Below are 24,811 nucleotides of genomic sequence, written 5' to 3' on the forward strand. Positions count from 1 at the left end.
ACTGGGCTGGAATCTGGCCTCCTCCTGGTCAATTGATGTTGTTAAGCCACTTGACTTCACAACAGCAGAGAAAACCTGTGTTCACTATGCGCATGTGCTGTGTAGCTTGCCATGACTATCTCATTTAACTCTCTGACACTCATAAAAGGCACTATTAACCCCATTTGAGAGATCAGAAAACCCAAGCAAAACAAGCCTTGGGTCATTTGACTGGTGACTGACAGAGCCAGGATTCCAAAGGAGGCTGACTTCAAAGCCCTGAAATTAAACCAGCCTGTTGAAATAGGGCACTGCTCAGTTCGTTAAACATCATGTACTCAGAAATCATTTGTGTATACCTGCTACAGTTTAAAGCAGCAGGCTAGGTTGGTGACTCTTAAACTTTACTGGGCAGAACAATCATGGGGCAGAGCATTAAGACATGAAGGTTCCCAGCTCCACCCAGAGATCTGGGTTCAGGAACCCCAGGATGGAATCAGGAATCCACTTTTTAATTCTAAGTTCAGTCGACATGAGTCACTTGTTCTATGGACTATGCTGGCTGGCTGTGAGGGTCAAAGGCCTTAGAGACTCCTGATACAAGCACAAAGGCTTCGAGTGAGAGAGGTCGCATAAAACAAAGCAAGAGTGATCAAGATTTGACGAAGGAAGGGTTGCCCTCTTACAGGCAAAGGGAGGCCAGGGGAACCATGTCTGGGCAGGGCGAGTACACGTCTTGGGAAAGGGAATGATGGTTAAAAAGAGACTTAAGGAGAGCTGGAGACGGCCCTCAACATCACACAGTACACTAGGTACTAAGTGCCGGCACTGAGCAGCTGACAGCTAATGGGTTGGAAGAGAGCAAAGGAATAAGGGTGGCACATTTTCCCTCACAAAGTTGGGCCAGACCAAGTGGAATCAGAACATCACAATCAAGACAGCCAGCCTACCACAGATCTAAGCCCCAGAGAAAACCCAGGACGCCTAGTCGCAAAAGGCAGGAATGGCAACTCCATGAGACTGCAAGCAGGGTGCAGCTCGGGCATTTCTCACCCACTGAACCCAAGTCGTAGCCAGCAGCTCCAAGTTACTTTTCAGAACTTTTCCTGGAGCTGGGGATACAGTTCAGTGGTAGAGCATTCGCCTAGCATGGGTGAGGCTCCGGGTTCGTTTCCTGGTCCTGGTGCCAGGAGTGGGGCTGGATGTATATGGGTGGCATCTTACATAGCTGGCCAGACTCGGAATCTACAAAACCTCATTTCACGAATTATAGTTCAGATGTGAGTACACAGGTACATGTTACACATCCAAGTCTACAAGATACACACACACACACACACACACACACACACACACACACACACGAAACACTATTTGGGGCAACACAATCTCATTTTACTCAGTATTCTAACAAGTATCAAGGGTACAACTCTCAAACCCTAAGCAGTTTGGAAGCAAAAATCTCCAAGGGCTCTTCTGCAGATCTGAGCGTCAAGGAAGGGAAGGAACACCTTGAAGAGGACACAGGATCAGACCAGCAGTTCTCCCAAGTCGTTTATTCGTGTGTACGGATGGTTCCGAGGATCTTGAAGTGAATGAGGGTCTTCCCTAGCGATCCCAACACCTACTACAAAACATTGCTTAAGACACGAAATATTTAGCTGGTCAGAGAGACAATGGTTCACTGGTGCCAACCCAATCCCCCTCAGCAGCAGCCACACCACAAGCCAACGGCGAAGGCAGGAGGCCCACTTTACAAAGCCGTCTGATGGCGCCCGGTGCTGAGGGAGCCACTCGGCATCTACTGAGGGTGAAGCAGGCTGATGAGGTTTAACTCGGGTAACTTTTCCCGGGTGAGCGTCCTCTAAACTCCATCGTCGATCACAACATGGGGCTGTTAAGGTCGTTTTGTGTATACATCCTGTCATCGGCTACTGAAATGAGGTAACGCTCTGTGACAAGCCACGTCCCGCAGCAGCAGACTGTGTGACAACTTTCAAAGGGAGCAGCGACATACAAAGGAGCACTACTTTGCTCACCGACACCTACCAGTGGGAACCAATACTGTTTCTCTTACAACTTCCTCTAGCTTGTGTGGGCATGCACGGGTGCTTGTGGAGGCGCACACATGCGTATGAAGGCCTGTGGTGTACGTCAGCTATGCTTTGAGACAGTCTCTCATAGCCAAACCTGGAATCACCGAATCAGTCCCTGGAAGCCTGCTGTCTTGACTTTCCCGTGTTGAGATACCAAGTGTGCGACTGCACCCAGCTTCTCTAGGAGTCGCAGGCCTTCATGCCTGCATGGCAAGCCATTTACCTACTGAGCTACCAGCCCTTCATCTACGAGAAATTTACGCGTTATCCGACTGAAGGTCACACGTGTATGATTAAGTTTTCTTGTATACCAATACATGAACTTCATTTATGTCCTTATGCAGACAGCAGATTCACCATCTAAAAACTACTGGACACCTTGAAATGGAATCGAACAGCAGAAAGGTCAATTCATGTTTCCTTTTTTTTTTGTTTTTTAGAGAAATTGACTTTATTTTTATGTGTATGTGTGTACGTGTATTTGGAGTATATGTCACACGTGTATGGGTACCCAGAGGCCAGGAGACGGTTTTGGATCCCCTTGGTGCTGAAGCTACAGGCAGAATACATGCAGAGCCCCTGACAGGAGTGCTGGGAACTAAGTTCTGGTCCTGAGGAAGAGCATGCACTCATTAACTGCTGGGCCATCTCTTCAGCCCCACAGGTCGGTGTATCTTTTTAATACTGGAACGGTAAAGTAAAACGTCTGTTGAGTATAACTAAGACTATTGTATTTCCCAGGCACAGCAAAGGACAAAGAAAAATCAAGACGAACTTGTGGCCAATTGCATCAAAAAATCAGTCTTACAGTACTTCAGGAAACGGGTCAAGCCCATTGTACTACCTAGCCAACTGAAGCATGAAGCTGTCCCTGCAAAATGCATGGGATGCACTTGCCCTCCAGAAGCTTGCAACATACTGGACGCTGACTAACCAAAAGACAGGCCTAAAGATGCCATTTTTCTAACCACGAATTGTGACCTAGGAATCGATTTGCTGGAATTCGGTCAGCATTTTTTTTTTCCTTCTAATGACAGAAAATGGAACATAACAGAAATAAGCAGAAGGTACCTTACAAGGGTAAACACTGCTCTGTGAAGCCAGACATGATGCCTCACGCCTTTAAGCTCAGCACTGGTCAGGCTGGGACAGAAAGAGTGCAGTGAATAGCAGGCCAGCCTGGGCTACACAGTGAGGTCAAGGCCAACTATATCAAGTAATTCTGTATCAAAAACTCAGGACTTTGTAAAACCTTTCATTCATACAGAGGTATAGGTACTAAATCATAATGTCCTTATTAGTGTGAGGTTTTTGTTTTTTGTTTTTTCTTAAGTTTGGAAGTCATTAGAGAACTATGGTTAAAGCCAAAGGACCCAGGCTGACTAAACATCCTTAATCCTGGAATCCCAATCAAGTTCTCTACTCCAGATGAGCCTATGGAATCCTATCAGGAGCTACAGAGACAGAGCACAATAGGGGCAAGCCTAACCAAGCCTGCGTTTGGCCCTAGGGCTTCCCCATCTTCTCCCTCCCCCTCCCCCGCGGCCAAAAAAATCTGCTCAATGTCCCTTTGCTCAAGATAGAACCACTGAAATCTATTCAAGAGTTCCTTGATACACAGGCAAAGGCCACACAAAAGCAGAGAGGACAAGTCCCAGCCAAGCTCTTGGCTGGCCTTGAGGTGCTGCCAGTTTCCTTAACAGCCCTAAGGCGTGCCTACAAACTAGGGTAGCTAAGCAACCTTGGAGTGAGGCTCCTCCTTCCCCCACTGACTGTCAACAATTCGACTCTTCCAATCAACTTTTCTTCAACTGTAACTTCTGCAATTGCTGTGTCCCTAAGGAAGAAGTGAAGTCTTCTTCCCTTCCCCAAATTCCAGACTGTCTTCCTAGTAGTTCCAGAAGTCTGTGCTCTATTTAGCCTACCACAGATCTTTTTGCACCATTCCCAAGAAGCCAGGACGGAGTCTCCCGGTAGCCCCTAATCTTAATACGGCTTGGTGCAAATCCATGCTCCCCGAATTCCGATCAAACTACAAGCTTCAAGCAGTCCTGGAAGGGATAGGCTTAGTGATCCAGGAGTACAGGTACAGTTGTTCTTTCCCACTAAGACACCAAACCTTACAGATGGGGACACATCCCGAGGACTTGACAGGTCCAGTTGTTTTCATCATTTTCCCGACTCAAAGCTAAGTTTCCCACCCAAGGGGCAGTTTCTATACCCCTAGGCCTCAAAGAGGAGTATCTGGCTTGCTCCCAGCCTCCTTCCCTCCATCAGTACTCCGTCCTCCCATGGTCCCAGGCTTGGCCTCCTATCCCCACAGGTAGAGCTTACCTCGGGCCTCCAGCCCCAGCGGAGCGGCGGCCGGGCTACACTCACCCCTCGGCCCGGGAGGCGGCGGCTCCTCGGGCTGCGCCTCCGCCCGCCCGGCCACCGCCGTCGCCTCCGCTCGGCTTCCGGCCTGTTCCAGGCCGGCCCCGGACCAGCTCTGCTTCACCTCGACCCCCTCTCCGGCCGCTGGAGCCCAGTGTCCTGCATTGACCCGGAAGCAGCTTTCCGGGGACCCCAACAACAACACGTGACCCCGCCGCACGTGTCACGTCCGCTGCGTGATTGGGTGGGGCCGGAGGAGAGGAGCCTCTTAGAGCGAGCTGCGGTTGCCATAGCAACCGGCAATGGTGCTATCCACCTAGAGTGGATTAGAACTATACCCACTGTCTGCATGCTTTCCTTACTGGTGCACCAAGGGAGCACCCCCGCCCCAGGTCCAAAGAGGGATCACTTGCAAGAGAAACGTCCTTGGAGAATGGAGTCCTGGATGAACCTGGCCAAACACACCTGCAATCTTGGCCTGACTCAGTGTGACCCTACTTGTCCCTGACTTCACGGGCCTATAAAATGTCCTGTAAGATCTCTATACTTCATACGCATCTAGGTAGGGGGTTTTGACCTTTGTTCTGAGCCTTCTCCAGTCCCGAGGCACCTGAAGCTCCCAACACTAACAATTTACAGTTTCCACCTATTGCGTGTGCTTTACAGCCATAGTCAATAAATACTTTTTAAAAAATCAACAAAGCTCCTAAAGGACATACTTTGTAGAATTGAAAATTGAAGTTGGGATGTCAAATGATCTGCTTACGACCACCTATTTAGTCAAAATGGCTAGGCTGAGACTTGAAACCTGGTTAGGCTGGCTCCAAAGAAAATCTGTTTCACGCCAGGCCACACAAAGCCTCACACCTGGCTGTTGGGTTACGGTTTTTGTGCCCATGGAATGGAGATAGTGCAGGCTGATCCTGAGGAAGAATCAGCCTTGCACGGATAGGTTAGTGGAAGTCCCACAAACTGAGGATACACAATGCCACACACAATGCACAATGTCAATGTGCTTTGGTGTGGTGGTGTAGCTGGATGTAGGGGGATACCATGAACATACACATGTAAATACTGGTTCCTAGAGAGAGGACAACAAAAATTCTTTGGGTGAGTCAGAGTATGGCTTACCATCATCAGTCCCTGGGGACTTAAACCGGCTCTTTTGTTTTGTCTTGTCCCATGTGCGGAACTTAAGAAACACGTTCTGAGGACAGTGAGTCAGGCGGTGATAGGCTTAGAGTACTCTTAGGTGGTTGCCTCCTGCCCAGGAAAGCACTTTGCTGACATCTTAGGAAGTGAGGACTTTGAGGGACTAGACTTACTGAGAGGACCACGGCTAAAAGCAGCCTCAGTGGGGAGAACCATTCAAAGAGCAGAGTGAACTGTAATCAGAGGAGGATAGAAAGGGGCAGGAGGCTTCCCTCTGGATACTTTGCTTACATATTAGGGGAAATAAGAGCTGCAATTCATTACTACTAACAAATACTGTTCCTGTGGATAGAAACACACACATAGACATTGAACATAAGAGTCCCCTTAGAAAACAAACGTGAAGATTAATGTTTCTACCCGTCTCTTGTCAGTCTCCCCGTGTCAGCTAGAGTCCTCTTTCTAAAACTTCAATCAGACTGCTTTACTCCCTGGGGCTTAAAACCCTTCCTGAGACTCCCAGGGGCTCTTCTTCACCTCAGGATGAACATACAGTCAACAACATGATTCTTGGAGTTCCTTTCAATCTGTCGACTTTCCCAACCTCATCTCTTACCTGTCTCCTGTTATTCTACCGCCACTCTATTCAGTTTGCTAGCTACTAGCAACGCATTGCTATTTAATTTTGTTTCAATTAAACTCAGGGAGTTGGAGTTATGTCTAGGTCGTTAGAATGCTTGGCCAGCATGCAGCAAGTGCTGGGTTCAACCACCACACCTGGGTTATGGGGTGCTACACAGCTAAATCACTAGCAGCTGAGATTGTAGCAGGAGGAGGCTTCCCAGACTGAGTTTGAGGCCAGCTGGGGGTGGGGCATGACATACAAGAAAAAGAAATACATACATACATACATACATACATACATACATACATACAATAAAGGACTAAGGGTGTGGATCCTTTGTAAATCCTTTATCATGCTGCCCAAGGCTCTGATAGAATTTCAGACAGACAGACACACAGACACACAGACACACACACACACACACACACACACACACACACACTCACACACACCCCAACTTATGTCAAACTAAGCTTTCTTCAGTCACATGACACTGGTATCCTTTGGAGTGTTATCTCTTACAGTTTCCGGCTGTCATATGGAATAGTTCACATCTGGGACCTCTTTACACCACAGAAACTTCTAGTGGGCAGTGACTCACTAGCAAATCTCCACATGTCTCGCTTTGTAGCCATTGCTTTGATAAACCATTTGGCTGAAACGTTTCTATTTTTATGAGATGGAAAATTGCTCATGATTGCTTTTTCCACAAACGAGAGCATTGGTGGAGTCAGGATCCAGGTCGATGCTAGTCCTAGGAGGGCAGACTTAGCCTTGTGGTTTCATCATCAATTTCCCACCATTCCTAGTGTCATCATATAGGAAAAAGTAGGTAGACACTGGGCCAAGACGAAAGGAAAAGGCAACAAAAGGACAAGTACCTGGTCATTTGGATTAGAAATTGTGGATACTTTGATCGTTTTGATTCATAAAACAGCAATTTCATAACGTTCAACCTAATAATAAGGACGAGGCCAAAGGCCAAAGAGAGGATTATCATGAGTTTGAGGCTAGCCTGGGCTATAGAGTGACACAGGAAGGACAGAAGGAAGGAAGGAAGGAAGGAAGGAAGGAAGGAAGGAAGGAAGGAAGGGAGGGAGGGAGGGAGGGAAGGAGGGAGGGATGGAGGGACAGAGAGGGAGGGAGGGAAGAAGGGAGGAAGGAAGGGAGGGAGGGAAGGAAAGAAAAGAGAAGGGTTGGAGGAATTAAAGCTGCTTCCGTCAGTTCTCATGAAATCCTTGTAGTTAAAAATGGGTTAAACAAAAGCAGAATCTGTTCTAACAGGGCATAGTAATTCCTGGAGGCATTGGTCTGGTTGACCAGTTGATTCTATGATTCTTCATCAAAGTGCTTCTCTGATTCAGGATTTGCCATGTCCTAAGAGCAGTCTTAACCGCTCTCTGATTTCTCATTGTGCCAGATGCTGCTGGAGGTATTTTACATCGATTATTCCTTTTAATCCTCACAGGGATCTCCTGCAGTACATCTGGCACTATCAGATCTATCAAGAGAGACTCAGCTTAGGCAATGCATCAGCCACCTACAGACAGTAAACGGGGGATGCCAAATCCGCACTGAGGTCAGTCTGACACAGGAATCTGAGTTCGTAATAGCCCTGTAATGAGGGAATATCAGTGGACTGTGAAGTCTCAGCCAGATGTTTGCATATTATTTTGATTCAGCAAATGCTTATTTTATAATCATTCTGTATCTGTATGTCTTAGACTTAGCGAGGCGGTTTGAGGCAAACAAATATGGATCTGACAGGGATGCTACCGTGTGGTTAGAAAGATAACATGCACACGCAAAACTTGCTGGAGCTCAGTAATGGAATGAAGGTAATTTTATTTGCTTACTTTTATGACTGTTTGTTCTGTACTTTACTTTATTGAGGTATGCTCTTGTTCTGTGAACTGAGCTGGCTTCAACCTCATAATCCTTCTATGTCAGTCAGCTTCCCACCCAGTGGGATTACAGGCGTGTGGACACTGAAGGGAGTAAGGGAGCCATACTTTCAGCTGAAGCCTTTTCCCCATGTGTGCAGTGGGATAATGCAACGTATCAGTGTGGAGGCAGGGGTGTACAGGGAAGAAAGCAGCTACTTGAAATAATAAGAAGTAGTCGGAATAAATAGTTTTTAATATCTGCCCTGGTTTTTCCATTAGACAGATATGTCTCTCAAACTCTTGGCCTTAGACCATTAACTACTGAATAATTTAGTTGGATAAACCAGCACAAAACATCCAAAACTATGTGTAATAGATTGTGTAGATTACATTGTATATATTGTGCATATCTTTCTAAATTCATAAATCCCATCAAATTCACATAAATTCTGATTCATGGTTGGCACGTGTCTCTTTAAAAATTTCAATTCTCGGGTTCTACGTTTTATTTTTAGAAACATAACTGATGTGAAGGCAGGTGCTACGAAGATCGAAGCAAGAGGATCATAAGTTCAGGGCGACCCTGAACAACTAAGTAAGGCTATGTCTAAACATCAGGGATGGGAGAGGCCTGAGGCTATGGCTCAGCGGTAGCATTTGCTTAGCATGCCTGGGACTCTAGGTTCAAACAAGGAAAACAAACTTTTCAGAATTAGTCTGTAGTGTAAAGTTCCACGAGCAAACAGAGATTGAGGAAGTCTTAAACTAGAGAGCCAGACCTAGAACTGGTTAGGAAATATCAGCATTTTCTTACTGGTCAGAGAATGTTCTTTTAGAAACTGCTTGGCATGCTTTCTTGCAGTTTCCATAGACAGATCAGACAGAAGAAACTTAATTACCATGAAGGTCTCCATTTACCAAACCTGTTTGCAATAAATTGCTTGGAGCCTCACTAATCCCTCCTAATTTTTATTGGGAAGAATGGGATACAGAAAGGTGAATACACTTTATATAAGTGAGTCTCACTGAAGGGACTTCTCTGTCCATGTCTCTACTACTAGTCCATGTCACAGGACATTGTGCCTTCCCCAAAGCCTCTCTCTGCCCAGTCCCTGCATGCTCCACTCTCCTCAAATTTAACTATTATTCTGATTTCTAATGTAGTTTCTTCCCTCTGTTTAAAAAATCTGAATAAATGGGATTAAGAGAGACAAACTCTTTGACAACGCCATAGGGTCATCTGTACTGTTGCCTGGAGCTGTGGCTTACTCGCTTTTGTCTTAAACACTATTTTATGTTAAACACTAGAGCTGATTTTTCTGTTTCCTGTTGGTGGACATTTGAAATGTGGTCAGCCTGAGGCTCTTGGGTAGAATGATCTTGTTTGTGCCTCCCAATGCATCCATGTGTAGGTATTGCTCTAGGAAACAAGTTTAAAGCAAACCAAGTAGACCCTAGCTTATTGAAATCAGCATTATTGAATATAAATGTAGTAGGTAAAGTCATATACATAATCTAAATGTTCCTAGTGACCATATTCAAGAACTTTTAAAAGGTAAAGTCTGATGTTAAACATTCATTCTATTAGTTTTATGTTCACAGTATTTCATTTAAACATATTATTAATATGGAAATGACTCATTTAAATTATTTTCATAGTAAGTCTTCAAAGTACTATGTGCACTTTACGCTTGGGGCAGTTCAGACCACACTTCAAGTGCTCAGAAAAAGATGAGTCTGTGGGTACAGGGACTGCTGTGCAAACACAAGAATCTGAGTTCAGAGCTCCAGCACCCATGTAAAAGCCAGGCACAGTGGTATATGCCTGTTTCCCTAGTGTTGTGATGGGAAGTGGAAGGTAGCCAGAGACAGGCCAATCCCGCAGACTCCCGCACCGTCTGCTCTAGCTTGAAGTTCAATGAGAGACCCTGTTTCACAAGTGGAAAAAAATAAACAGCCAACAACAACTTCTGATCTCCACATGTGCACATACTTGAGTGCACACTTATGCACCATCCTACCCCACAAGTGTTTTCTAATCAACGTAGTGGAGGGTACGTGTCTTAGTTATATTTTTATTTTCATGACAGAACACTGTAACCAAGGCAAGTTATTTTTTAAACAAAAAACATTTAACCTGGAGCTTGCAGTGCCAAAAAATAGAGTCTGTGTTCATCATGGCAGGGAGCATGGCAGTACGTGGGCGAGCAGAGTGTTGGAGCAGTAGCTGAGAGCTCAGGTGTCAAGACAGGAACTGTGAGGCAGAGAGGAAGAGTAACTAGAAATGATATGGGCTGTTCACCCCCACTGAGACACCTCTGTTACAGTTTGGCTGGTTCTACCTCCCAGCCCCATATTCCCTGAAATGTCTCAGACTAGAAATAGATTAACAAATACCTTGACCATATAAGCTGGGCTAACAACCAGTCACATCTCCCTGGGCTAATTTCCCCCCAGCTCTCTCCCAGAATTTTTTCTCCTCCCAAATATCCCATCTTCTATTCTACCATTTCCTGTAGGTCATAGCTTTTTGTTTTGTTTTGTTTTGTTTTGTTTTGTTTTGTTTTTAACCCACAGGTGATGCATCCATACAATATTCTCTCCCCACACCTCCTCCAATAAGGTCACACTTCCTAATCCTTCCCAAACAGTTCCGCCAAATGTGGGCCTAGCATTCAAATTTATGAGCCTATGAGGGTCGTTCTCATTTGAACCAGCATGATATGACTATAAACAAAATACAACTCCCTACTGTGGAATGTCGTACCAATGCCTGTCACTAAAAGCAGCCTTCCCCCGTCATTTCTACTTGGGGACTGCCAGCCTTTAATTTTAGCCTTCTGTCTTCGTTAGGGTTTACTGCTGTGGACAGACACTATGACCAAGGCAACTCTTTTTTTTTCTCCCTTGTCTCAAATTTATTTGTAAAAACATTATAGAACACTGGTTATCTGCAAGTAGTGTGTAGGTAGGTGTGTCACAGCCGTCCGTCTGTCTTCACACTGGCAGGAGTCTTTTCTATGGGGCCTTCACAGGGTCCTGGGCACCTTTGGGAGCCTGGGCTGGAGCTGAAGCCTGGGCCTCAGCTGAAGCTTTGGCCTCTGCTTTGGTTTGTACCTTGGGCTTTGGTTGGCAGAGCCTCCGACCCTTGGCCATGTTGCTTCAAATCCTCTTCCCAAGCTCGGAGTGAGTGATGAAAGCCAGATGGCTGAGTTTGCAGCATCAAGCCGTCTGGGCTTGATGGCCTGAGGCTTCCCGAGGGTCATGGTGGCCTCTGCGCATGCTCTCACTGCCTCTGCATTGTTGGCCTGCATCTTCTTCAGGCCTTTCTTGTGCTTCTTGGCAAAGCGCGTGTTCCTCAGGAACTTGGGGTCAACCCCCTTAAGAGATTCATATCTTTGTGACCGGGGTTTCTTGATGCCATTTCTATCCCATTTGCAGGACTGGTTGTGTGTGGCATGATTCTTGGACTTGGCCATGTCTGCACGGTAAGCCGTGGCTTCTGCAGTGCCTGGGACCGGAAGAGAAATAGCCCAAGGCAACTCTTATAAGGATAGCATTTCACTGTGTTGGCTTACAGGTTCAGCGTTCAGTCCATTATCATCAGGCTGGAGTATGGTAGCATCTAGGTAGGCATGGTACAGGAGGAGCTAAGAGTTCTATATCTTCTTCTGAAGGCCGCCTGGAGAAGACTGTCTCCCACATGGTGAGGAGGAAGGTCTCGTTGCCCGTCCCCACAGTGACAGATTTCCTCTAACAAGGTCACACCTTCTAATAGTGCCACTCCCTAGACCAAACATATTGAAACCACCACACCCTCTATTCGTTTCTTTTCTTTCTTAACTTGCAATCTATCAGTGAAAGTAAGAGTGTGTTCCTTTTCCATCTTCTGCTCTTTTATTTCTTTTCCTTAACTCATCCTCTTTTTCATTTCTCTCTAAACGAAACAGACCAATGACAAAACACCTGAGTAATATTTATCCGTTAGTTCCTTAAATGATTGTCAGATTTTCTTTTTCAGTAAAACTATCTTGAAGGAGTTTTCCCAATGGTGTACAGGCTTTAACGATACGCTCAATTATTTTATAATTGTAGATGGGACTGTCTAATTTTTCTAGTGCTTCTTGAGTTGGTCTCTTTCTAGGGATTTGTTTGTAGGTCTCCATTTCCAGTTGTATGACGTTCTCTTTGATGACCCACTGCACTGATTCTTCATTTTCATTGTAGGTAGCGGTTGGCTGTGCCAACTCCCCTCTATTCCGTTGGCCTCGCCCACTTACATTTTTTGTTACTCCTTTCCTCCTTTTTCATCTGTTTTCTTGTTTAGTTGGTTTTGAAGCAGAATTCCTTGGACTTAGCATGGCTTCAATACTCTATGTAATGGAAGATGACCTTGAACACTACATCCTCCTCCCCCTACGTCCTGTGTGCTGAGATTACAGCATATGCCGCCATATCTGGCTTTGCCTTTTCTGTTGCTGTTTGGCACATTTTGCTATTCCTTTTCTGTCTTCCTTTCCGAGAACTGCCTTTAAATAAGACGTCTCTAAGGACAGTGCTGGCCGTGTGCCAGGGTTTCGGTAAGCTAGTACTTCCGTTGTAATTCAATTTCTGGTATTTTCCTGGTCTCTTCAGTTTGTTGATCTGATAGATTAACATTAATTGATTTTTTCAGTGTTGAATCCTTTTATATCTGTGATAGATCAGAGTAGGGTGTGGTATATAAATCTTATTATTAGATTGGATGTCAAACCACATCCTGCCTCTCCGATGGGAGTACCTGGGTGTCATAGACATGCCACCAAGTGGAGGTGGGGCAAAGTCTGAAATGGGGTGTCCACCGTGGTTCCCAGTCTCCTTTCTGGGTACCGGGGGCATCGATGTGCCTGGTGAAGAGGATAAGCATGTGTCCAGAACAAGTGGAATCTGGTCTGATTCAGAGTGAGTGCCCAGTGTACTGGATGGATTGGAAGGAGAGAGAGCCTTCCTCAGGAGTCTTCGACATGACTCTAGTTGAAGGCCTTCCCTGTAGCAATTTTTAATGAAGCAGCTCTCTGAGATGATCCTTGATTGTTCATATTGAGGGCAGAATGTAGACACATACACTTTATTTGAGGTGAACAAGACATTATATATCTCTTGCAGAAAGGAATACCTAGGAAGGGAAGGTCATTGGCTGAAGGCTCAAGGTTATTTAGATACCTCATTGGCATGGAGAAGAAATCCAGGTATTATGCTATATTACTGAGCGTCCATGGTCCTCTCAGAGGGGGATATGGTTATGTGTTCAAGAGCGGATATAGAGACAGGCTCTACTCCTTCGGTCAGATCTCTGAGATTCTTGAAGTTTGAGCTCATTCACCCTTATAGTTCTTACACCTGTCTTAACATGGTCCCAGATGCCTTGCAACTGGATCTGCCAAAATCCTGCTGGAAACATTTGCATCTAACTTCACTGGCCATATTGATGTATGGTTTTCCTATATATTGGCCAGATTTTAGTATTAAGGTGACACTGACCTCACAGAATTACTTATGGTATAAATTTTTCTTAAGTGCTTGTTACAATTTGCTAATTTACCATCTGGGCTAGGTACTTTCTCTTTTTAGGAGGTGATTTAATATTGGTCCAACTCTTTTAATAGACATAGGCATATTCAGATCATCAATTAATTATTCTGTAAGTTTTAATAGGTTGTGTCTTTCAAGGAACTGGTCCGTTTTATCAAGGTTATCTAATTTGTGGCCACTGAATTAATCTTCCTATTCTGTTCATTTGTGAGACTGGTAGTGGTATTCCTTTTTTCATCCATGACATTATATTTATTCATGCCTAACTTTTACTCTCAGTGTAGCTATTATAGCTCTGTTCTTTCTTTGTTTCCTACAAAGAAGCTTAGCTGACAGACTCTTGGTCTTCTTTTTATGCATTAGATGCTATAAATTCTCCTACTAGCGTTGCTTTTGCTGTATCCTACCTGTTTTTGTTTTGTTTTGCTTTTGTTTTGCTGTATCCTACCTGTTTTTGTTTTGTTTTGCTGTATCCTGGCTGGAGAGATGGGTTTTTTTTTTGTGTGTGTGTGTGTTTTGCTAAACATTGTCTTTGATTGTGATTTATTCTTTGACCCTGGGGTTATTTAGAAAGGTGGTAAGATCTGATAATTTTGTTACCTTAAAATTTATCCAAAGTACAAACTTTCTCATGCCACAAGCAGAGCTTAGTCACCTTTGCTGTAACACCCAGTCGTCACATCTGGGGTCCTCAGGATGCTCAGTCCAGTCACCTGTCTTATATAGCCCCCTTCTGCTCCATACAAATGCAACCTGCCAGATTTGCTGCTCCCCGAAGCAAACAGACAAGCATCAATGATACCTTTTTCAGTCATGTTGGTCCTCCCTAAAACAAAACAAACAAACAAACAAAAAACTCCTGAGTGCTTTCTGTATACTCAACAATTAAAACTCCCCATAGGAAATCTGCTTGGGTAACATCCTGGTCTCCAAGATAGACTTGGACTCTCTCACAAGCCCCTCCCTCCTGCTACAAGTGAGCTCTGGGCTCTATCTTAAGCTCCTACTTCCTGCAAGGCAGGGTGACCCATTCTTTTTGAGATTTGTAAGTAATATGCCCCTTCTGTTACTCTATGTTTTGCTGTTTTGCCTCTTCTGTGACTGTACACCTGAACTAACCTCACCTGCTCAAAGGATACCCTACAGCACGTCTATCTTGGTAGAGAGAAGTTAGATGCACGTCAGGCAAGATGTACAAGGGTATTTATCAATATAAATATGTTTGCCATATGATTGCCTGGTCACAAATTGGCCAAGGCTACTCATTGTGACAAAGAAGTGTCCTATGGGATCTTCATAGGATGGCTCGGCAGATAAAAGTGGTGGCACAAGCCCAATAACCTGGGTTTGAAGTTCAGAAAGCACATTTAAAAAGCCAGATGTGATGATACACATCTGTAATCCCAGTATCCTTATAGCAAGATAGAAGGTGGAGACAGGAGAATCTGTTGCTTATGTACACAGTGAGACAGCAGAAACAAAGACTCTGCCTAAAAACAAACCAGGACAGATTCCCAAAAGTTGACTTTTGACCTTCACACTTATGCCCTGGCACATATGAGCCCCTGGAACCCTTTCAGGACATGGCTAAAATCTACAGCCACTATTCAGATAAAGACGTCAGTACCAAACCAGAGAAACTCTGAGAAGTGTATTTTTTTAAATTTTTAAGTATAAAGTAATCTATTTTTTAAGATTTAAAATTGTATGTATGAGTATTTCCCTGAATGTATTTATGTATACTACGTGCTTTCCTAGTGCCCACAAAGGCCAGAAGAGTGTGTCAGATCCTGAAACTGGACCTATGAATGGTGGTGAACTTCACTGGGGTTTCTGGTAACTGAACCCTGGTCCTCTGCAAAGGCAGCAAGATCTTACCCACCGAGCCATCTCTCTGGTCCCCAGGATGTGGCGATCTTAAGGGGACTGTTAAAATTAAGTTCCGGTTTCTTGTTTTATGTTTTTCAATGCACAGGGTCTCAATCACACAAGGTAAGCACTCTACTGTTGAGCTACATATTCTGTCCCATAATTTTTATGCTCCTTAAAATGTGATCAAAGAATACATTCCATAGGATTCCAGTCCTTTGGCCATTGTGAAATTTCACTTTATTCCATGGTGAACATAGAATTAATCCTTGGGGAATAATGAACAAAGAATTTCTTCTCCATAATTGTCGAGTCCACTGCTTTATATAAAGGATTAGATCAAGTTCCATTATTGTGTGGTCCACTGCCTGAATTCTTACTCATTTTGACTACAATTGGGTTTCATAGTAACTGGAACAAAGAGGTTGACTAATGGTTTTGTTGACTCCAAAGAACTGTAGGTTGAAAATCCTCACTGTAACTATGAGGGGAAAATCTATTTTTCCTTATAATTCTGACCAATTCTGATTCATGTCTTTGGAGCTATAATTTGCATAGCAGAAAGTGTCTGGAAAATTTTAAATTCTCTTCTTGGTAGATTAAAGCTTTCATTGAGACAGATTCCACATGTCTCAGTTAATGCTGTCTGTATAGCCTTAAGGACTATCTTGTCAGATATTAATTACTTCTTTTTGTAAAGCTTCTATCACTAAGTCTTAGCCATATCTAATAAAAAGGTACAAATGTCACTCATCTTTTAATTGAGGAATTTTATCCTCATATATTTAATGTAAATGTGTGTTTGGGTTTAAGTTCGTAATTTCACCACTCTACCTGTATTTGTCTGTTTCACCTTCCTTCTAAATAACTGAGTAAGATAGGTACTCCCTTCCCCTCACCATTACCTTAAAAATTATATCCACTTTCACCCTTAGTGTTTAACAGAGATCGTAATATGCATTCTAGACATAATGAGCTCTAATGTTGATTAGTATTATTGCCATTTCCTCTGTCGACACAAAGATTCTTCACCTCACTCATCTCCACCTGTGTTGTATGCTAATGCTGTCATGTGTTGTAACATAAATGTATCAGAGGCCATAAGAAAGTGTTAATATTCCTTTAATAGCCAGTATTCATTTAAATAGACCTGTGCAGTTATCAACTTAATTCTTTTCTCTTCTTTATTGTGGTAAAGCACATAAAACATAAAATTTTCCATTCAACCACTTAAAACGTGCAATTATATGCCATTATGCACACTTACGATGCCGTGCAGCCACCTCTACACTCCATTTCCAGGGCTTGTCATTATTCCAAATGGAAACTTGATACCAGTTAGACCACAGCTGACCACCACCCTGCCTTCATTTCTGGCCACCCCTTCTGACCCTATGGGTTTGCTTAGGTGCCTACATCTCGTATAAGTAGAATCACACTATCTTCATAGTTCTGTGCCTTGTTCATATCGCCTAAGATAATGTTTTCAAGGTTGAAAGAATGACTTCAGGTTCCATTCACTTTCCAAGTAGAATGACATGCCAGCTGAGATATTCAGGAGTCCCTCGTCATGTGTAAGGGGGATTCCAGAACCCTCTCCAGATATACAAGTGACTCACATAAAATAGGATCACATTTGCATATAACTATATCTATGTACATATACACACATACATATATCTGTCCTAATCTCATATTTTTATATCATCAACAGCTTACTTACCATACCTGACACAATGTAAATATTATATAAAGAGTTCTTATTGCACTGTTTGAGGAATGTTATGGGAAAAAATGTCTGTGCATGCCCAATACAGATGTGTTAGTTTTCCACATATTTTCAATCCTTGTTGAATCCTTGCAGAACCTGGGTTTGCCAGGGTTGGGGGTGGGTGATCAGTCAACAGTCTGTTTCATAACCTATGTCAACTCTTGTCCTGGGAGTATGACTCATTGTGGAGTCCTTGTTTACTCCATTTGGTTTATTTCTACATTTAAACTCTTGTGAATGACACTGTTGATAGTGGCCAGCAGGTGCCCGTGTCCCCGTTTAACTCTTCTGCTGTAGATTGGATGCTTGTGCCTCTCTAGAGCTCATATAGTGAACTAACCCTCAAGGTGAGTATATTAGGACATGGGGAAGCCATTCAGTTAAAGCCAAAAAGTGGGAGTCTCAGTGATTATGTTAGTGTCCTTACTAAAAAGATGCCAAAGGTTGGATTAAACTCCCTCAGCCACTCAGCAGAAAGACTTTAGGAAGAAAGGGACCATCTTGCAAGTCAGGAAATCCCAACTTTCAGGCTTCAAATGATGAGAAAATAAGATTCTGTTGTTTGTTTGAGAGAGGGTCTTGCCATGCATTACTGCCTGGCCTGGTACTCACTGAGTAGCCCAAGCCATCTTCAAACTCACAGTAATCCTCCTGTCTCAGCTTCTGCAGTGATGGAGTACAGGTATGTACCACTACTCTGGGCTTGTTTTTGTTTTTATTTTTTAAGCCATACAATCCTTAATAGTTCCTTATGGCTGTTTCTCGTGACTGATCCCTACCTAGAGGAGGAATCACGGGATCAAGTGGATCAAACCACACACTGTCTTCCGCAGTGGTCACAGCTTTGTTCATTCACCATGTTCGTGTTTTCGTTCTCCTGACAGTGACTTTGGTTCAGCAATGTTTCTTTGTTGTTGTTTTTGTGTTTGTGTTTTTGTCTATTTTGAAGTCATTGCCTGTGTCTGTGGTGTCAGTTTCACAAAGGTCATTTCCAAATTGAACCCCATGAAGTCTCCCTGTGTGTTATTCTCCTAATAATTTCCTTCTAAGTTTTCCTGATTCAGATCAGATTCACTCAAAATAAGTTTCGTTTGAGTGTCTGGCTTCACTCTTTCACAGGTGGCTCCCTAGTTCTTCTGGCACGGTTGGCTGGGAATACAACCCTCTCCCCATTGCATGGATTCAGGCCCTTGCTGAAAATCAGTAGACTCTCTAGAGTCCATTATCTGGAGTCTAGCACCATACTCCTTTTTTATTCCTGTAGCATCATACTAATATTTTGAATCAGAGAGTGTGATGGCACCAACTTTGCTCTCTTTCCAGATTACTTTGGCAATAGGGGCTCCCTTGAGATTCGAAGTGAGTTTTAGGATGGATTTATCTGGTTCTACGGAGTTATCATTGGGATGTTAATGAATTTTTATATCACTTTGAGTAATATTGGCAACTCAACAATATTAAGTTTTACAATGCAATAACCTAAGCTAGCTCTTCACTGTGTCTCCCTTTCGGCTCTGCTGTAATTTTCAGCATATAAATTCTTTGCCTCCTAGGTAAGTTTATCCCTAAGTATTTTATCCTCCTCAATACAATTGTAATGAAGATTGCTTTCTTCCATTCATTTTCTGCTATTTGTCCTTACAATTCAGCAATACGGCTGAGTTTCTCATGTTCCTGTTGTAGCCTGTGATTGTACTAAGTTCATCTATTAGTTCCAATAGTTCAGATGGAAAATAGCTAGGGACCCATAAGTGTGGGATCTCACCACCCAGAAACAAACACCGTCCTTTATAACACACATCCTCTTCTTCCTTCCTTCTCCCTAGTTGCTCTGCCCAGTACTTCCAATACTACATAGAGTGCACACAACTCCTCCTCCTCTTCCTCCTCCTCTTCCTCTTCCTTCCCTTCCCTTCCCTTCCCCCTTTTCCTCTTCCTCTCCTCCTCCCCCTCCTCCTCCTCCTCCTCCTCCTCCACTTCCTCCTCCTTCCCTTCCTCCTCCTCTTCTTCCTCCTCCTCTTCCTCTCCTCCCCCCTTCCTCCTCCTCCACTTCCTCCTCCTTCCCTTCCTCCTCCTCTTCTCCCTCCTCCTCTTCCTCTCCTCCTCCCCCTCCTCTTCCTCTTCCTCCTCCTCCTCTTCTTCCTTCTCCTCCTCCTCTTCCTCTTCTTCTTCCTCCTCCTTGATTTTAGAGAGAACCACTTTCGCCCTTCCCCACTGGGTGTAGCACTACTTTTATGGTAACCTTTCACATCTCAGTTTGGATGTTGAGGAGTCATGGGAGAACATTTAATTTTGCCATATTCTTTATGTGCATCGATTGACAATCATGTGCCTCTTCACTTCGTTCTGTTAACGTAGTGTAATTTTGTTGATGGATCTGCATATCTCAAAAACATCCCTGCCTCCTGAGAAAAATTCCATCTGATCCTGTTGTGTAAGGAGGCAATGTTCTGGTGAATTAGTTGCCGGTAATCTGCTGAGAAGTCTGGCATCAGTACTCACAGGGGTAATTGTTTGGAGAGACGTGGGGGTTGGTAGACTCTTTGGCTCTGGTGTCAGTATAATGCTGATCTCATAGAATGAGTTAGGAAATGTGCCCTTAGCTTCAGTGTTTTGGAAGAGTTTCAAAAGGACTGATAGCAAGCCATGCATTCCGTAAGGATGAGGAAATGTTTAGAAAATGTGCTTTGGGGTGATTTTGCCCTTGTGCAAACATCACTAACTGTGCATACACAGACCTGAATGGTATTGGTCAATCACTTGACATGGCCTCTTGATGCAATAAAGAGGTGATACAAGCACGGGATGCAGGAGGCTGCTGCCAGAGCCACAGAGTCTGTTCTATAGTCAGCTGCTTCTTATCCGTGGGGGGAATACACTCTAAATTATGATTAATAAGCAGGATAAAGGAATAATCAGTCCTATTATTTATGGTCATCTTCAAATGACGGACTGTACATATTTGTGCGTGCGTACATGTGTGCTTGGGGGTGTGCATGCATGTAGAGGCCAGAAGAAGACAACCTTTAGGTGTTTTATTTAGGACCCATCTGCAGAGTTTCTCATCTTCCTGGAATTGGGTAATTAGGCTGAACTAGACTGGCACTGAGCCCTGGGAATCCACTTGTCTCTACCTCCCTTTCCAGCACTGAAACCATAGGACATCACACCACACTCTTCTTTTCTATGTGGGCAGGGAGCTCAGGTCTGATGCTTTCGTAGCAAACACTTTACCAACCAAACTACGTCCCCAGCTCCTGCTTACATTACTTTGTACACCAGGTACTACAGTAGGCGTGTTAGCACCACTTTTCCAGTATAGCTAGCTCGCCTATCTGGCCTTTCAGATTCTCATAGTCAAGATGTCAGCTAAGCACATAGTGACTGGAAGGCAAATGATGCCAGCCAGCTCTCCTTTAACAAAACCAATTTCGCTATTTCCCTATGGGGCCCCAGAAGGGAATTCTGTACCCCAGTTCAGCTGGAAGCAAAAAAGGAAGATAATCGTCCCAGTCCCTTATGTTGGGGTGTGTAGAGGGCCGCTTTAACATTCGCCACCACAAGATGGCGCTGGCTTCCACTGTGCCCCACGTGGAAGGCCAGGATAGCTTCCGCCATTACAAGATGGCGCTAGCCTCCGCCGCGCCAGCCAACTTCCTTTCAGGAAGTTAACTGTGTGCGCATGTGCAAGAGTGCCTTCGTGCCAGGTCTTTGCCCACTCTGGGGCGTGCCTTATGAGATCATGGGTGAGCGACCAATCAGGTGTGGATGCGCCGCGCTAGGGTGTATATAAGCCATGCCATGCGGGCGCGCGGGGCTCTCCTTAAGATTTAATAAAAGTTTTGGCTGCCGCAAGGATTCGTATGTCCCCGCGTGTTTTCTTGCTGGCGAGGTCGCACGTGGGACGGGGTGGATGATTCTGGTTATTTTATGAATTATAGGTATGTTGTCATTTTAAGAAATACTTTACAAATGTTGTAGCTTTGGACAGGGAGGAAACTAGAGAGCTCAGATTCAGGGATTTCTACCTTTCCTTTCCTGTTCTCTATCCTTCCTTCTTAGGCAAAGAAGAGGGGGGTGGAAGAAAAAAGGGGATATAGTAATATCAAAGAAATTAGAGGAATAAACAAATAGGGATAGGTTAACAAATTTACTATTAAACAAAACATTACATAGCCATACCTTACATTGGTAGAAATCTTTATAATTGATGCAAAGTTAAAGTTATAATGTTTTACATTGGTAAGAATTTATTTTGATACAGATTGGTATGGATTTCTTATATTGATACAAAAATTGAGATTAATATTGTTACTCTTAGATAGGCACTGTGCCTATGCACCTCATTTGAGAATACAAAGCTTAGACCCAGTCCTTCTATAACTGCTATTACAAACTGTTCTTAGATGATTAAGCAAAATGAGTTAAGGGCCAGATAGCAAACTCATGGTTCTTAGTTAACTACAAAAGGGTGTTTTTGAGATATTTCAATTAGTAATGGCTGAGAATAGTCAATGATTAACAGTTCAGAACTGCTTTGCATAGATAGATAGTCTTCAAAGGCATCAAAAGTCCACAGAATACAACATTTATGGCGGTTTTATTTATTAAAGATCAGTTGATTAAAGACATGTCTATGCCTGAAAGCATCCCTTTCTTAGATTCAAAGAAGAAATTAAACATCAATGGAGTTCCTCCAGTTGTGGCGAGACAGTCACTAGGCAAGAATTGCCTCAATTCATCTACAGACAAAAATACTGTCCAGAAAAGGACACACAATGCGGAATAGTCGACTGACAGCTCTGCCAAGGCAGGGTAATCAGTCCTTCAAAATTCTACATCGCAAAGGTCTGTCAGACAATCCTGGGCCAGAAGGTTGAAGATTGATGCTCCACCATTTTGAGGAATGAGAGACTGTCCAGGAAGTCAACTGTCTGTACAAATTGGTTAAGTTTTGGAAATTATGTTTTATGTGTCTTTATTTTCAGGTAATGTTTAAGTAGTTCTCAGATTCCTGACCAGGTCAAAGACTGGTTGTAGTCTTATAGATAACCCAAGTTGTTTAGCAATGAGAAAGATGATATAGATTTGAGCGGATGGTTTTCAGATGATATACAAGCTAAAACCAGGACGTAATTTAGGTGTAGAGTTGTAAGCCTTTTAAGTTCGTATAGATGATAGAGTGCTTTATCTAAGTTGACAAAATTGATAGACGGGGTGTATCTTATACCTTACAAATTACATAATTGTAGTAATTGTACTCAATTTATATCTGAGAGAAAAGAGCCTTTTAATTGGACAAAAAAGGGGAAATGTTGTAGATTGCCCTGGTGCTGTTTGTATTTTGATGCTAATTCTGCTTCCTCAAGAGGGGCTGCCCTGATGAAGAGTGGATCATGTACTCAGGTGATTTCATGTGAACCTCCCCATTTTAACTGGTCAAATAGCTAGAGCCTGTGATTAGGCAGTGGGAGGGAAAGGTAAGGATGGAGGTTTTAGAGAGGGAGAGATAGGAAGGAGAAGAAGGAGACAAGGAAATGGAGGAAGAGTTGGTAGAAGGAAGATGAAACAGAACCATGTGGCCTGGAGGACCACAAGTAACAAGGCATCTCATAGCTGGGGAATAGAATAGTGTAGTGGTATATCTGCCCAATCTAGGCATACAACTTATAAACATTATAACTGAGTTGTGTGTTCTTTGCACAGGCTTATTGGGGTTGGAGCTTGACCGCAATACCATCATAACTGTAAATCAAGCTACAGTGTCACTAAAAGACAGAAATCTTCAGCTGCCTTGTGTTGTGGGACCACCACTGTATAAGCAATCTGTCATTAACCAAGGTGATGTTACAAGGTACACAACTATGTGTCTGTCATCTAAATGTTTACCAGGCCTGACCTTGATTGACTTACAAGACCAGGTGCATTTCGTGTGGTACACACACACACACACACACACACACACACACACACACTATCAAGCCTTAAATAGTGTCTTCTGCAGCTTTGTCTTCCCATCCCTATGATGCTATCGAAGAACACAGCCTCTAAGCTCCCTAGTCTTCTCTCCCAATTTAGCTGCCACTGAAGGAAAACACCAGTGGTGCCTGTCTGGGTTTCCATCTTCTCATGAGCACTGCTGCTTTTCACTGGTTTGTTAATTATCCGTTACTTACACTCAGATTGGTTTTAAGTGAGAACCATTTTCGTTTCATTTCTTATGAGGGCATTTCCATCAGGGTGGGTAAGGGATGCTGGAGTCCAAGACAATGGGAACACATACATGAAACTCATCACCTCTCAACAGACCAGAAGTCAGGAAAAAAAAAAACAGGAAGTGAGACTGGGCTGTTAGACCTCAGCACGCCTCGCCCAGTACTTGCTTCTCTGAGGCGCTACCTCCTGAAGGTTTTGAAACATCTGCAGATGAGGCATCCACACTAATGAATCTATCGGGGAATCTCATATTAAATCACAGCATGGTGCTCCTGGCCCTGTAGGCTCGTGATCATCTCATAATGCAAAACACACTCAATTCAACTTCAAAAGCCCCTACAGTCTTGACAGGTTCAACATGTTCAAAGGCCCAAAGTCTCCTCTAAAGGCAATCTCTTAGTTGTTTTCCCATGAAACACAAAAACCAAAGGTCCAACTTCTGATACAATAGCACAGAGAAACACGTTCTCTCCCAAAAGGGGGGGGGGAAGAGGGGTAGGAAGGTCAGATGAAGTCAAGACAAAAGGATGATAGGATAAGTACCAAAACTTGCTGCTCCACACCCAGCATCTGGGGCTTGAAATGGCATCATCTGGGTTCCCACAAACTCACCCCCCCCCTCATTCTCTCTCTCTCCATCTTCATTGGCTGTAGCTCTAATGGTAAATGTTCCATGTTTCGGCATCTTAGGCTCTCTTTAGTTAAAATTAGGCTTCACCTTTACAATTTTATACACAGGCCACTCAGGAACTCGGTGCGGGAAACCCGACCTTGATACACATGGCCTGATCTCAGCAGTTTTCTGGAGCCTTGACATAAACCTCTGTAAGTACCCCCCACCATTGCAATTTGCACCTTTGCAAAACTAGCACCAGGTGTCTCACTCGATGTTATGGAGCTAGGTCAAGCTATAGGCTGGCCACTGTGAACCACAGCTCTAGTGGCTTCTGTATGCCTTCCTGCTAAATGTTAGCAAAACACTTCCCTAGGAAGCCATTTTCCAGCAGGGGATTGTGAAGGCTCAATCTTTTCCAGTATCCTCCTTTCAAATGGAAGGTTTTCAACTGAGTTCGCATTGTTACACCCAACTTCTGATGAGTGAGATCTTATTCTTAAGCTATTTTTCCTAGTGTTTCACTGCAAAATCCAGGCAGAGGTTTCTCCTGAATGGCACTAGCTTCTTTCATAATTATGACCATTATGTCTATACCTACCCTGTCCTCTTTTACCTAGGCTCAAGCTCTTTGACTAGTTCTGCATTCATGTCTTCAAA

At 43.8% G+C, this 24,811-nt stretch overlaps 1 protein-coding gene and 1 long non-coding RNA gene across 22 annotated transcripts in view; one reads left to right on the plus strand and one right to left on the minus strand.

Moving 5' to 3' along the window:
• Window positions 1-4,611, minus strand: part of Tbcel (tubulin folding cofactor E-like) — a 58,900-nt gene extending 54,289 nt beyond the window's left edge. For both annotated transcript variants that reach the window (XM_087561868.1, NM_001014089.2), the window contains 1 exon segment: window positions 4,410-4,611. The gene's annotated coding sequence lies outside the window, so the exon portion shown is untranslated.
• LOC102549755 (uncharacterized) overlaps window positions 1-24,811 on the plus strand; it is a 32,501-nt gene that overhangs the window by 5,209 nt on the left and 2,481 nt on the right. Inside the window, exons 2-11 of one of the 20 annotated variants that reach the window (XR_015627219.1) lie at window positions 2,516-2,739; window positions 2,817-3,142; window positions 7,694-7,804; window positions 7,950-8,063; window positions 8,627-8,706; window positions 11,553-11,599; window positions 15,441-15,674; window positions 22,692-22,728; window positions 23,029-23,176; window positions 24,277-24,363. This is a non-coding gene — a long non-coding RNA (uncharacterized LOC102549755). Of the gene's footprint in view, window positions 1-2,515; window positions 2,740-2,816; window positions 3,143-7,693; window positions 7,805-7,949; window positions 8,064-8,626; window positions 8,707-11,552; window positions 11,600-15,440; window positions 15,675-22,691; window positions 22,729-23,028; window positions 23,177-24,276; window positions 24,368-24,811 lie in introns of all 20 variants that reach the window. The other 19 variants (XR_015627218.1, XR_015627228.1, XR_015627224.1 and 16 more) reach the window with 19 other exon arrangements.

The sequence above is a fragment of the Rattus norvegicus genome, chromosome 8 (assembly GCF_021556685.1).
Source record: "Rattus norvegicus strain SHRSP/BbbUtx chromosome 8, alternate assembly SHRSP_T2T, whole genome shotgun sequence".
Taxonomy (NCBI): Eukaryota; Metazoa; Chordata; class Mammalia; order Rodentia; family Muridae; genus Rattus; species Rattus norvegicus.